Genomic DNA, 13,455 nt, shown 5'->3' with positions numbered 1-13,455 from the left:
TGACATAATTGGAATCGGTTATGATGGCACACTCTTTAATGTTGAACTCTATAGCCATCTCAACTGCTCTAAGGATTGCAGTAAGTTCAGCAACCTGACTGCTTTTTGGTCCAAGTTTGTATCCCACAGAAATTGGGGTGACACCTTGGGTCCAAACGATTCCAATACCTGCCACTAGTTGGAGCTGTTCCCCATCCTTGTGATGAAAAGCACAACCATCCACATATACACACGGCAGCTGTTTACAGTATTCTTCATCATAAACCTTGTAGGGAGAGAACAGTTGTTCTTCCAGAAAGTCAGTGTCCGGGGCCTCCATAGCAGGCGTAGTTGCGGAACAATCATGGAGCTCGGCTAGGCCCTGGGCTACTGGACTTTCCTTGTTCTGTTTGTACCGAATTTCAAGAGGCCACCCTTGCAAAGACAAAGTCCAAGCAGTGATGCGGCTATTAGACACATTTCCTCCCTTGATACGTTCACTCTTTAAATACTGTAAAGGCTGGTGGGCCGTTTCAACAATGATTCTCTCTCCCTGAATGTAACTGCGGAAATTCTGTAATGCCCACACGGTGGACAATAGAGCTTTTTCACAGTCACTGAACTTTACTTCAACCGGGGACAAAGTTTTACTGGCATAGGCAATCACCTTACTGACATCATCACGTTTCTGGTAAAGAACAGAACTCATACTTACCTGCGTAAACCCTGTCTCTAGATAGAAATTTTTACCCCCTTCGGGATATCCGAGACACGGCGCTTGTGTGAGACGTTCCTTTAATTCCTTCATGGCGTCCTCCTGTTTCTTACCCCACGACCATTCGACATCCTTCTTCAGTAGGTGAAGCAGTGGCTTGCTTATCTCGGCGTAATTGTCAATAAACTTACGCGAGTAGTTTACCATACCTAGGAATGATCTCAATTCTTTAAGGTTAGTAGGGACTTTACAGTTCAGAACCGCCTCAACTTTCTTCTTTTGTGGGTTCAAACCTTCAGCAGTAACTTCATGGCCTAGGAAGTTTACCTTCGTGCGACACCACTGGGCTTTTTGTAAGGACAGTTTAACTCCTGCTGCTTTTAATTGGCCCAGGACATGCCGAAGTTCTGTAATGTGTTTGGCCATATCTGTACTTTTGATCAGGATATCGTCCACATATGCCAACGTCCCCCTTTCGAAGGCGTCTGGCATGGCCTTGTGCATGAACACAGCAAATTCATGTCCGGAATTTATGAATCCGAAAGGCATTCGTACCCAACAATATTGTCGATTCCCAAAACTGAAGGCCAGTTTGTATTGGTCTTCCTCACTCACCTTTATGGTCCAATACCCCTGTGCACAATCCAAGGCTGTGAAAACTTGGGATCCTTGGAGCTGGGCGAGACACTGGTCTATGTATGGGACAGGCCATCCTGACATGTACACACGTTTGTTTAGCTGACGGAGATCAGCGCACAAACGCCATTGTCCATTGGGTTTTAAGATACCCAGGATCGGGTGGTTGTAGGAGCTGTGGATGGGCCTAATTATACCCCTTTCATGTAACTTCCTGATAATCTCAGCTAGAGATTCATAGGAAGCTAATGGTAACCTATACTGTCTTACGTATGCTGGTGGGGCATCTGGATCTGTTTGGATCCTAGCGATGTGTAGGTCAGTAGTCCCACAATCGTAAGAATCCTTGGCAAAGATCTCTTGGAATTCAAGGAGAAGCTCTCGGAGCAATTGTCGGTCGAGATCACTGGCACACGCGTCGGCGAGGGCCACCATCTCTTCCACTAACTCCTTGAATCCAGGAAAGCTTTCCGGCTGACCTATCTCATATGCCTCTTCAAGTTTCGTGGTGAGGTCATTGGGTATGTGATGTGTGTGTGTGTTCTCCTGCCATCCAGGTTCTTTGGGGTACTCTTGTTCTTTGATTGGGTGATCAAAGACAATTGATGTCTCTTCGACTCGACAGGTGCCATCTTTAGAATCGAATGGATAAATGGACTCTATGGTGAAAATACCCTCTGGTAATGAATGGAATGTTTGTTCAATTAATTGTTCCTCCGACAAATATTCATCGGGGATGAGTCCAATCACCTGGTTAGTAACCCCAAAGGTATAATATTCAGTCTCTACCGCTAGACCAATAAGGGTCTCTTTGGGTAAGACGATGTCCTGATTGGACAGATTATGTACGTAAATGTACATCGGGGATTGATGTGTGTTAACTAGGGGCGTGTGTGTAATGTTCAGTCCCTCCCCCTGCATTTTATGGGAGAGGCATACTAATGCATCTGACCCCTTCAGTCTATGTCCCTTTTTAACTTGGATGGGGAGTATGAAATTATTTATGCCCTTAGGAATTGTAATCTTTTGGGCTACCTGGACTTCAACAGCATAAGGCATCTGTTGCTGGGATTTTAAAGCTAAGTCCAAATTTTGGTATTTTTCGGGGTCCCCCTTTAGTCGACTCCATAAACAGTCATTAATTAGGTCGACTTGCATTGCAAAGCGATGTAATACATCGTTGCCAAAATAAATTTTAGTTTGGGGATTATCCAAGACTAGGAACACATGGGCGGCTGTTTTGTTTCCTACAGTGACGTTTAAGAGACACCTAGCCATTGAATTGTGATCATCAGAGTCATCAAGGGAGTCTGAAATCCAATGACGCTGAGGTGTGGAGAAACGGATCATTTCCATTTCAGTCAGGTGTTTTATCAACCCATGGCTTACAAAGCTGTGTTCCTGTCTCAAATCTAGTTTGGCATATTTTGACCTATTAAGACCATTTATCCGGATGGGGATAAACAAGTCGCTGTTAACCCTTTCAATACCTGTCAAGAATTGGGTGTGATCTCCCCCTTTTCTTGGTTTATCCTCCTGATGAAAAGATATCGTAAGGATGTCATCTTGGAGGGAAATATCTTTGATTTTATCTTGGGGAATTCTAAAAATGTGTTCCTCATCTCTTCTGATAGGGTTACAGTCATCAGGTTTGATAACCGTTACATCAGGAAGTTGGCTGTTCCTGAAATGGATTTCTAATGATCCAGGCCTTTCTTCCACCAGGTGGCAGTGTTGTCGGGAATGGGGAGTTTTAAGTTTCCCATATTTAATTGGGGTATTTACCTGTGACCACAGGACTTGGTTCACACAGTCAACTATGGTGTTCAGCCTTTTTAGGAAGTCCATCCCAATTATCATGTGGTGCTGGGAGATACTGGCAATGATGATGGGGTGTCTCAGTTCCTTATTACCCAGTTTCAATTTAAGCCAGGCGGTACCCATGACTTGTAACGGGTCTCCACCTACACCAATCAATGAGCTGTCAAAACTTTTAAGTCTCGGCTTGGTGGGCATGACATTAGCCACTTTGTCAAAATGTTCCTGTGACATGATGGTTGCTTGGGATCCAGTGTCTATTAAGCCGACAATCGAAAGATCACTGGCATCCTGCACCTGCACCGTGGCATAATATCTCCCATCAGATTCAGTCAGCTCACACATGAAATTAGTGTGGTTGAAGATCTGTGGGCCCTTCAATAACATATGACTGGCTCTTATCTCACCGCATGTGGTGGACACATTACCCTTATCCTCCCTGGTGGGATTCTTGGACTGTCTCAAGACAGAAGCACAACTAGAAGTTGGTGCTCCGTCTGGCTTGTCAATCCCGACGACTTCCGATGCCGCAACTATATTAGGGGCAATAGATGGACACTGAAAAACAGGAGAATCATTAATAACCAACAACTGGTCCCCCTTTGCCTGAGAACTAGCTTCTCCATTAGTAGGCGTGTCAGGGACGGGGCACACATCTCCTGTCATTTGACTCAGTGTCCTCCCCTGTTGGTTTAAGGCTTGGTTGCCTGTTAATTCTGTGACCCTTGGTTGGTCACAGGAGCTGCTCCTAAAAAAGGATTGGATGGAAATTGAGTGACAAGCCTGTCCATTTGTTCAGCCATTTTGCTGACCTGTGCCTCTATTTGTCCAATACGCTCAGAGGAGTCATTCTGTTGATTCTCCCTCTTCTTATACTTGCGCTTGTATTTTGGACGAGACTGGTAATGAGACTCAGAGTCAGAACTACTGCTCTGGTCCCGACGCCATTGTTCTCTCTGAGGTTTTGGGGTCTCCCTGTTATTAAAGGGAGCCTGGGGTACTGTATCCCCCCTTCGAGCCTGAGGGTGTTCTTGGCGTGGAGGAAATCTTTGGAAATCGGAGTTTTTATTAAAATTGGGATTCTTATTGTAATTATGGTTCCTGTTGAAATTGGGGTTCCCATAAAAATTCCCATGTTGGTTTTGGCGAGGATAATAGAACCTCTGAGGATACCATTGCCTCCTTTGATTCTCATCACTGTACTGACCCTTACCATACTTTTTATTCTTCTCACTTCCACTACCGTAGTTCCCTGGCTTTTGCCTATCCTTTCTCACCCACTGGTTTTGGGGTGCAAAGTTATGGACCTCCTTCACTTGCTGGGTTTGAGGTGCAAATCTAGGGGAACCATTGGTTTTACCCCCACGGACTACTTCCGCATATGATTTCTTCTCTGCCTGCACATTTGGATTTGGAGGGGAAACGGTAGTGGCTGCTACTATCTTGGGGCTATTTTTAGGTTCTCTTTTTATCCCGCCCTCACTGGACTGTTGGATCGAGAATAAATAGTCACTCTCTCTCACCAACCAATCAAGAGAGCATCCCTTTCTGTAATCCTTTGCAAGTCCCAATTTTATGTAAGCAGGTAATGCTTCATAGAATAGTGTCTTGAATTCTGGCTGGTTAGGATTGGGATCCTTTTCAGCCAGGAAATAGGCATTTCTGAGGACAGCCAGAAATTCTGCAGGGCTTTGGTGAGGACCACACTTTAAATTGTAGGCCGCAGCCTTGGCAGAGGTTACAGTTTTATAAGGCCCAAATTCCATGTGGCACTTATGTTTAACCTCTCTCCAGGACTGATTGGAATAGGCCCTCAAGGTCTCAAAGAATTGCCGGTATTTCTCCTCAAACACCCATGGCAGCAATTCTATTTTGGTGTGGTCATCTCTAATGCCCAGAATCTCTAACGTCTGTTCATATGTTTTCATGTGTTCGGTGATTTCAAGGGACCCTTTCTTAGAAAACATAGGAACAGTGTCCTTCAGGAACTTAATGACCTTTGGGGTGTCATATCTCCTGAATGACCCCTGGGATTTCCCTTCCTGCCTATATGAAACCTCATATTTTTCTTCAGAGCGCTCTGGAGTGTATCTTGAAAGCCTAGGAGGTGACCTATATTCTGACCCTGACTCACTATCAGATACTTCGCTGTGATGCGGGTATCTCCGCTCATCAGCCTCTGGCTTGACTGGGTTGGTCCGTCTTTGGACCCCAGAATTTATTTGGGCCGTCAACCTTATAATCTGCTCCTCCAGAGTTTTCTGCTCAGATTTTATCAAGGTAAGTTCTGACTGGTCATGCTTATCCCCTGGGTGAACTTTAATTTTGACAGGAGATAACCTCTCTGATCTGAAGTACTCCACCTCATCTTTCAAGTCCTGATACTTCTTTTGAAGTTGTTTTAATTCCTGAAAGTTTCTTTCATACAGGTCCTGAGCACTTCGAAAGTCTCCGACCAATCTATCATAATGTTTCTCGGATTCGTCTAAACGAACACCGGCATGACCAAGCTTCCCTTTCAAAGACTCAATGTCCTGATTTTTGCTTTCTAACAAGAGGCGGGCCTCTGACAACTCTTCCCTTAGAATCCTGGTCTGCTGGGCAGCTCCAGCGGTCATGAACCATAACATGGGCCAAGCTTCTAGGAGAAGTCTGTCACGGCCTCTATCACTTTCTGCTCCAGCAAATGCCATTAAAAACCCAACAACCTGGCCCTTTTGGTTAAACAGGTCCTCAAAGGTGCCCATGGCCTGCTCTTTCTCTTCATCCACAAATTCATTATTGCTATCCCCCAAATTCAATTTCTTGCGGAGATAATTTATTACTTCATTTTCAACATACTTCTGCCAAGCACCGGCAGCTTTCCGAGCTGGCTTCATAACTTCCTGCTCAATGCCTTGAGCCGCCATATTTTCCTCGTTATGCTTGGAAGAGGTGGATCCGTGATTACTGGATGCCATTTTGATACAAAATATATGTTTGATAACGTGTACAAATATACAATCACCAGTGCGTTTTGTGTTATGGTACGATTTCTATGGATCTCAGCAGTGCCTCCAAATTTATGTTGTGGTGGTTTATGTAAGGATATATATTATTTATAAAGGGCGTGTCCCTTTCCCTTAGATGAAATATTACAGTGCCTCCAGCCGTTAAAATACGGCAAATATTTAGTAAACCAATAATTTGGACACCTTGATAATTTGATCACCACTTATTATTATACCTTGAACTCTTTTAGCCAATATGATTTCGTACCATACACACAAAATTTGCCTTATAATAGATAAATATAAAAATTTATTTATGTACAAAAATTATAGATATATTAACACAAAACACAAAAGACTGGTGATAAATGAATATTGGTACACACAATCAAAAATATATCCTACCAATGTAAGACACACTAATAATGTCTCTAACTAATTACATCAATCACAAATTTAAATGATATGATATTTATTAAATTTATTAATAATTAATAATTTCGAATATCTCAAAGGTTATATTCTTACATGCCGTGGCCATAGGCTTGCAAGAAGTAAGCCCTTGATATATGATACTCTGGTTATTAATATTCAATAAATTATGAAATATGGAAAAATTTATAATATGGCAATAAACAATTTTTTTAACAGTAACACAGTATCTGACTACATATATCTAACTATCCAATATTGTTGTAATACACTAAGGTAATTTTATGATTCTACACAACAGAGAAAGTAATTAATACAAATCAAATAAACATCTCACCACACCCGGACGTCAGACTAGGCAACTCTCCCGTGGATTTAGCTGGCAGTGGAACGCCTTTAGACTGATATATAGGCAAGTGAGAGATTCGATAGGGGAGAATGTAGGAAGTTATAAGTTTAGAGGTTTAAAGTTTTAGGAAGTTTGAAAAGATGGAAGAGTAGTTATTTCAGCAGAGATCTTCTTCAGATGTCAGGTCTTTCCATGAGGTCTTATGAGGGTTCTTCTTTTTCATGAGGTTTTTTTCTATGTTACAGCACATGGGCTTTTTATATCCACTAGTCCATTGTTCTAAGATACCTTCCCACCAGGCTTCCTGATTGGCTAGTTGAGAAATGTGTGTACATAAGCTATTTCTCACCTGCCCGCCAGGTGGCGGTCATGTATCACAGAACAATGTGAGTATTTGAGATGACTCATACCTTGGGTGGAATCTTCAGGTAATTTCAGGAATAAAATATACGGCTCTATCCAGATATAGCAGTGATACCTATATTATTCTAAATAGGAACCATGGAATATAGGTGTATATTCGGTTATTCCTCCTTGAAGTACCATCCTGTTTGTTTCCTGATAAGACATGTAACTAATGCTAGTTTATAATACATCTTACTTCCCATCATCTCAATACTCAAGTTAGTGATATATAGTTCCCATTGCTGAGTATTTAGTGGTGTTTAAAGTCTATGACATCTTATTTATAATCTGTTTTTGTAGTACATTTTTGTAATGATATACAGTGAACTTTTAAACTTAAATGTCCTGAATTTCACCCCTTGGTTTCAGCATCGACATTTCCTCTGTGTAGGGAAAAAAATCTCTGTTTGCCTAGCCCTTGTATTGGACTCATGGTAAACAATTGTTAATGCTTTCACCCTTGGTGAACAATAGTAGATAGTAATAGTTTCAGAGGTTTGTTGGTTCATCACACTCTACAGGTTTTGGTTAAGCTTTCAAACAGTTGAGTTCCCGTCTCATTATTGTTGAAATGTTTACAAGTCAGAGTCCTATGTGTTTGACTTTCTGTAGATGCATTCTTCTCACTTCCATATACAAATAGTCCTTGTTGACAGTTTAAACAATCCCATTGTCTTGGAAAAGTCTTAATTCCCTGTTCTCTTCAGTTCTTTAACTAGAATTCTTGAAGGTTTAACCAAGACAAAATTAACTCTTAACATCCGGTTCTGCTGAGCTGTTTGCTATATAACATTATGTCTTGATAAAAGTCATATTTTTGACATGATTCCAAAAGCCCACAACATAACTTGATGCCATCTGTGAAAAAGCTGAAGTTAGAGAGGATGGCTTCTACAAATGGATAATGATCCTAAACACACCTCGAAATCCACGGGGGATTACATCAAGAGGCGTAAACTGAAGGTTTTGCCATGGCCTTCACAATCTCCTGACCTCAACATAATTGAAAATCTATGGATAGACCTTAAAAGAGCAGTGCGTGACAGACAGCCCAGAAATCTCAAAGAACTGGAAGACTTTTGTAAGGAAGAATGGGCAAAGATACCTCAAACAAGAATTGAAAGACTCTTGGCTGGCTACAAAAAGCGTTTACAAGCTGTGATACTTGCCAAAGGGGGCAGTACAAGATATTAACTCTGCAGGGTGCCCAAACTTTTGCAGACGCCATTTTTTTGTTTTCTGTTATTTTGAAAGTGTAAATGATGGAAATAAAATCTAACTTTTGTTGACATATTATAAGAATGTCTAATCTGTAATTTGATGCCTTTTGGAGATTTTTCCATCTTTCCTTGGCTTCTTTATGCACATTAATACAAATTTTTAGCTGGAGTGCCCAAACTTTCGATCCCCACTGTATATTCTGTCCATCATAAGACAAAGCTCCTACAATATTCCAACAGTCTGAAAAAGTGGAATTTTATCTTCATAGGTTTCTTGAGGGAAATTGTTGATTAAATATTTCTGTTCCAAGGTGAAGAGCTTCTCCAACCCAGTCTGCATGAGGACCCAATATTTCTTCTTAACATGCACTTGTACAAGGTTAATATTATACCATTCCATCTACTCCAGAAGGGAAGCTGTATTGTCTTTATTCAGAAAATGAATCCAAGCCTCACTCTCCACCTCCAGCCCCTGTCCTGGTTGTCTGTCACACAGCCTAAGGAGTTTGCAGCATGTGGTCCAGTGCATAGTTAAACAATTATACTAAACAGGTGCTAATGAGCAACAAGATATGTTAAAATGCAGTCATATCAAACCAAATTGTGGGTGTAACTCAGGGACACTCATTCATTTATGCTGTGAAGCTGCCCTAAATTGTTGTGTTGTTGAATAGAAATGAAGAGCATTATCCCAGATATTTTAAAGGATAAGTTAACCTTTCATAACATGTTACACCCATATTCAGGGTGTAGCCCCTATTTCCCTGCTTTGACAGCTAGCAGGAGACATTCTCCCCCTGCTAGCTGTCAAAATTTAAAAAGAAAAGAAAAAAACCTGCATGTCCGAGGCACTCATTCACAGTCCTCTGTGAATAAGAAAACTACAATTCCTGTCAGCTTGTAGTTCTCAGTGAACTACTACGGTGCTGTGAGAACTGTGGTAGTTCATTGATTCTTCCTGACAATATATCTGCTTGCTTGTATATCCCGTATGGGCAAGCAGTTATACGGACAGGTCTGCAGGAGGCCTGCATGACACCAGCAATCTGCTGATCGCTGGTGCAGGCATTTATTTTTTGTCAAAAGGTGGACTTATCCTTTAATTTCAATTATTTGACTGCTTTTTAAAGCAAGGAAGTTTATTGCACAAAATTATGCCGCCATCTGCCAATATTTATTGCCTGGAAGAACCAGGTTAATATCACTTTAGTGAGCCAGATGAGAATAGATCAGCGCAGGGTGTTAACTCAAAACTTTCTGAGATTATGGTATAGCTGACTAATGGAGCCTGCTGTAGCTCCATTTATTTTGACATTGCAATGTTTGTTACAGTAATCCTAATGGACCCAATCCTTTTATGTCAGAACTGAGTGATCTATATCCCTGGTTAACAGGTAATTTACTTAATTTAATATATACCATGAGTTTCTTAAACTCTTATAAATTATACCTTCTACATGGGCATAGCACCAGGGGTCGCAATTGCGACCCCACCCCTAGCTCTAATGGGCCCTCCCTGTCATGTTAGCATACCCTCCACAAAATCCTGAAGTCCAGCTCCGTACTCCAGTACTCTGCTTCCACTTTACGTTCCACAATCCACACCCCTCAGCTCCCATTGGCTGGGGAGAAGCTTTGAACTTTGGGCACCATTTTCTGAATGGAGAGGAGGATGGGGTGAGAGAAACCTGGGACAGGGAAATATCAGTGCTGTGTGCTGACCGAGGATGGTAACTGAGCTGTCAGAGTTGATTGAGGCAGGAGGAGGAGAGCGTCCCCTGGTAGCCACGATGGGACTGCTGTCACTGGTGAGGTAACTCACCATCGTGGATTCGCTAAAAAAATTACTAAAAAATCCCCTAACACCTCCTGTGGTGCCCCTAAGGGGCTGCGGGCTCCTGGGGCCCCAGATTATACTATGTCCCTTTCAACAGAACCAGCAAAGAGGGGACTGGAAGGGGGTATCATTACCAGAATGGGGGGAGAATGTTATTAGGGTGGTGAGGGGAGGCATGTGTCATTACCAGGAGGGGGGCACCTCTGTTACTACCTTGATTGGGGGGGGGGGGCATTTGAATTGTTACAACTGGGGGGAACATAGTCATTACCAGGAGGGCCAATCGCTCAGAAATTTATGGACAGTTTGTAAAATTCGTTTGATCTTTATCTAAATGTCCAGGAATGGCAACCACTGCCCATAAGGGAAAAAAAATATATAGCTGGCTGAATGGTGTTTAGGCTCAGGTTCAGGGTGGGCTTGGGTGAACATGGTGACGTAATAATGCCTTTTCCAAAATGCAAGTCTGAACGTAAGGAGGGAAACTGCCGCCCCTGGATTAGGAGTGGGGGATGATCAAAGGCAGGGCCTGCCTGCACCTTGCGAGCAATTATGGAGGTCAGTGTGGATGACACAACAGTTTCAGCCAAGAGGTCACACAGCCTGTGCAGAGGGTGGTCAGATTGCTGATGTAAGGGGGGAGTGAGTTCACCAAGATAAGGGGGAACACTGATATAAAGGTTCCCCCTTATATCAGTAACCCCCCTTATCTTATGTATTCACTCTGCGGAAGGTGGTCTGTGGTCACTAAAGTTACCACACATCAGAGTTTCTGGTGTTCCCCCTTAAATCTGTTTCATCAGAGTTCCCTTTTACATCAATGTTTGCAGAATTCCCCCTTACAATGCAAGGGGAACTCTGTGAACCTAGATTTAAAGGGGAACACTGCAGACAGCGATGTAAGGGGAAACTCTGAGGAGTCTGATGTTAAGGGGAACTCTGGACTGTGATGCAAAGGAGAACTCTGGAGTCTGATGTCAAGGAGAGTCATCAAAGTTCTCCTCTACATCAGACTCCACAGAGTTCTCCTTTACTGCAGGGTCCGCAGATTTCCCCCTTGCACAGTAAAGGGGAACCCTGTAGACTCTGATATAAGGGGGAACTCTAGAGACTAATAACTCCTCAGCCACTTGGAGTATCTATGCACCATGGAAGCAGAGGCTGGTAGTAGGGGGTACCCAGGTCAACTTTTGCATCGGGGCTTGCAAGCTTCCAGCTACGCGTCTGGCACAACCATACTGTAATGCACATCCTCCGCCTTACCAAATGATTGAGGAAGGGGAGGGGAAGAAAAATTAAATAGGTAGGAGGGTTTAGATCTGGATGAGACTTGCTTCTCAACATTAAAGGATAAGTTCACCTTTTAACAAAAAATAATAAATGCACATTTTTTTTTTCTGCAGATAAAAAAATGTGCATTTACAATTTTTTTGTTTTGGGAGCCTGTAAAGCATTGCACCAGCATTCAGCATATCGCTGGTGCCATGTAGGACTCCTGCAGACCTGTCAGTGTCAGTATCTCATACGGGAAAGCAGATACAGTACACTATGACCGGAAGAATCAATGAACTACCACAGCGCTCCACATCGCTGTGGTAGTTCATTGAGAACTACAAGCTGATAGCTGCAAAGGCTATTGGAACTTGTAGTTTTCCCCCTCACAGAATACTCTGAGTGACATGACTGTGTGAGCGGAGCCCTGCTCAGCCTTTTTTTTTTTTTTTTCTTTCTTTATAAATTGTAATCGCTTTCAGAGGGAGAGGGTCCCCTGCTAACTGTCACATTGGGGGAGGGGGGCGGTCATTTCAGAACATGCTACATCCTGAATATTGGTGTAACATGTTATGAAAGGTAAATGTATCCTTTTTTGTATGTCTGACTAGAACTCATTTGATCACAGCCTACAGTGGGGACAGCCAGTATTCCCTTGTTACTTTTAAATATAGTGACTTTTCAGTGTTACTGTTTGTGTCTGGGTGCTCGACTCAGAACCTCTAGTGCGCCTTCCCAGATTTTTCCTGCCATGGCATATTGCATATGCACATGCCACTTCAAAGGTACACGCTCACGGTCTGGCTGCTCCTCCGCTCTCTGCTCAGTATCAACACAGCAGTCCTTAGATGCCGAGCCGAGACAAGGGGTGGGCAGAAGGGGTGGCTGTCCTGTGTGCAGTGGTTCATTGCCAGGATGGGGGCACCCTGCGCTGAGTTCCTTCTGTTACTAATCTGACAGGAGTAGTGGCAGCAGCATCACTATTTCTGTCAGTCTAGTGCTGGGAGCAGCAAGGAGAGAGCCAGGAGGTGGTGGGGGCTGCGTAGTCCCTATGCGGATCCCATACGTTTGCACTTCATGAACAGGGGAGGGACACGGTTTGGCATCTTTGTCCTGGGCCCTGGATGAACTTGTCCCAGCACTGCTTAGATGTTCTGTGCTTCCATTGCCTGCAGGGTCTTGGCACAGACTTCTAAAACCTTTCTGTTCATGTCATGAGTACCCCTTGTGGTATATCCCTTACTGCACAATACGTGGTATATCCCTTACTGCACAATACGGATAAGACACAAGATTTTAGGTCAGTTGATCTTGAAGCTCAGGCTTGGCTAAGAGCTCCCTTTTTTATTTCTTAGCCGTAATGTCTGAATTTATGGCAGGGACTTTCAGAGCTGTTAAAGGCCTGAGAGTGTAGGGGCTGCAAATGGGCCCCTTCATACTCTGTTTCAAAATATATATCTGATTTCCCTCTGATGGCCTCTGTGCTTCCTACGGATGAGGAAGAGAGTGGTACCCCATCTTATTTGGAGGGTTAAGTACTGAAGAAGACTCGATTTCAGCGTCCATATCTGAACCTGGGACCGCTACAGTGTCTGGCTGTAGCTCTTCTCACTGTGCCACCCAAGGTGCTGGATAGCTCCCTGTCTGATCTCTTGAACAGTCTTGCCTTTATATCTTGTTTCTGGTGAATCTTGAACTCTTTGCTCATCCAATGAACTTCCTGATTTAGGTCATGTTTCTGATTCCTGTTTTCAAGATTGTGTCCTCTCCAGCTAATATTTTGCTCCTTGCATTCCTGCTGC

General features: G+C 43.1%; 1 protein-coding gene across 3 annotated transcripts in view; it reads left to right on the top strand.

Moving 5' to 3' along the window:
* The window catches only part of MBOAT7 (membrane bound acylglycerophosphatidylinositol O-acyltransferase MBOAT7), a 598,958-nt gene that overhangs the window by 273,631 nt on the left and 311,872 nt on the right, over nucleotides 1–13,455 (top strand). The gene's annotated exons all lie outside the window — the stretch shown is intronic.

Source organism: Staurois parvus, unplaced genomic scaffold, assembly GCF_062004578.1.
Source record: "Staurois parvus isolate SC_StPar_1 unplaced genomic scaffold, SC_StPar_1.0 ptg000304l, whole genome shotgun sequence".
Lineage (NCBI taxonomy): Eukaryota > Metazoa > Chordata > Amphibia > Anura > Ranidae > Staurois > Staurois parvus.
Note: the sequence above shows the minus strand (reverse complement) of the source record. Positions and strands in the feature narration are given on the sequence as shown.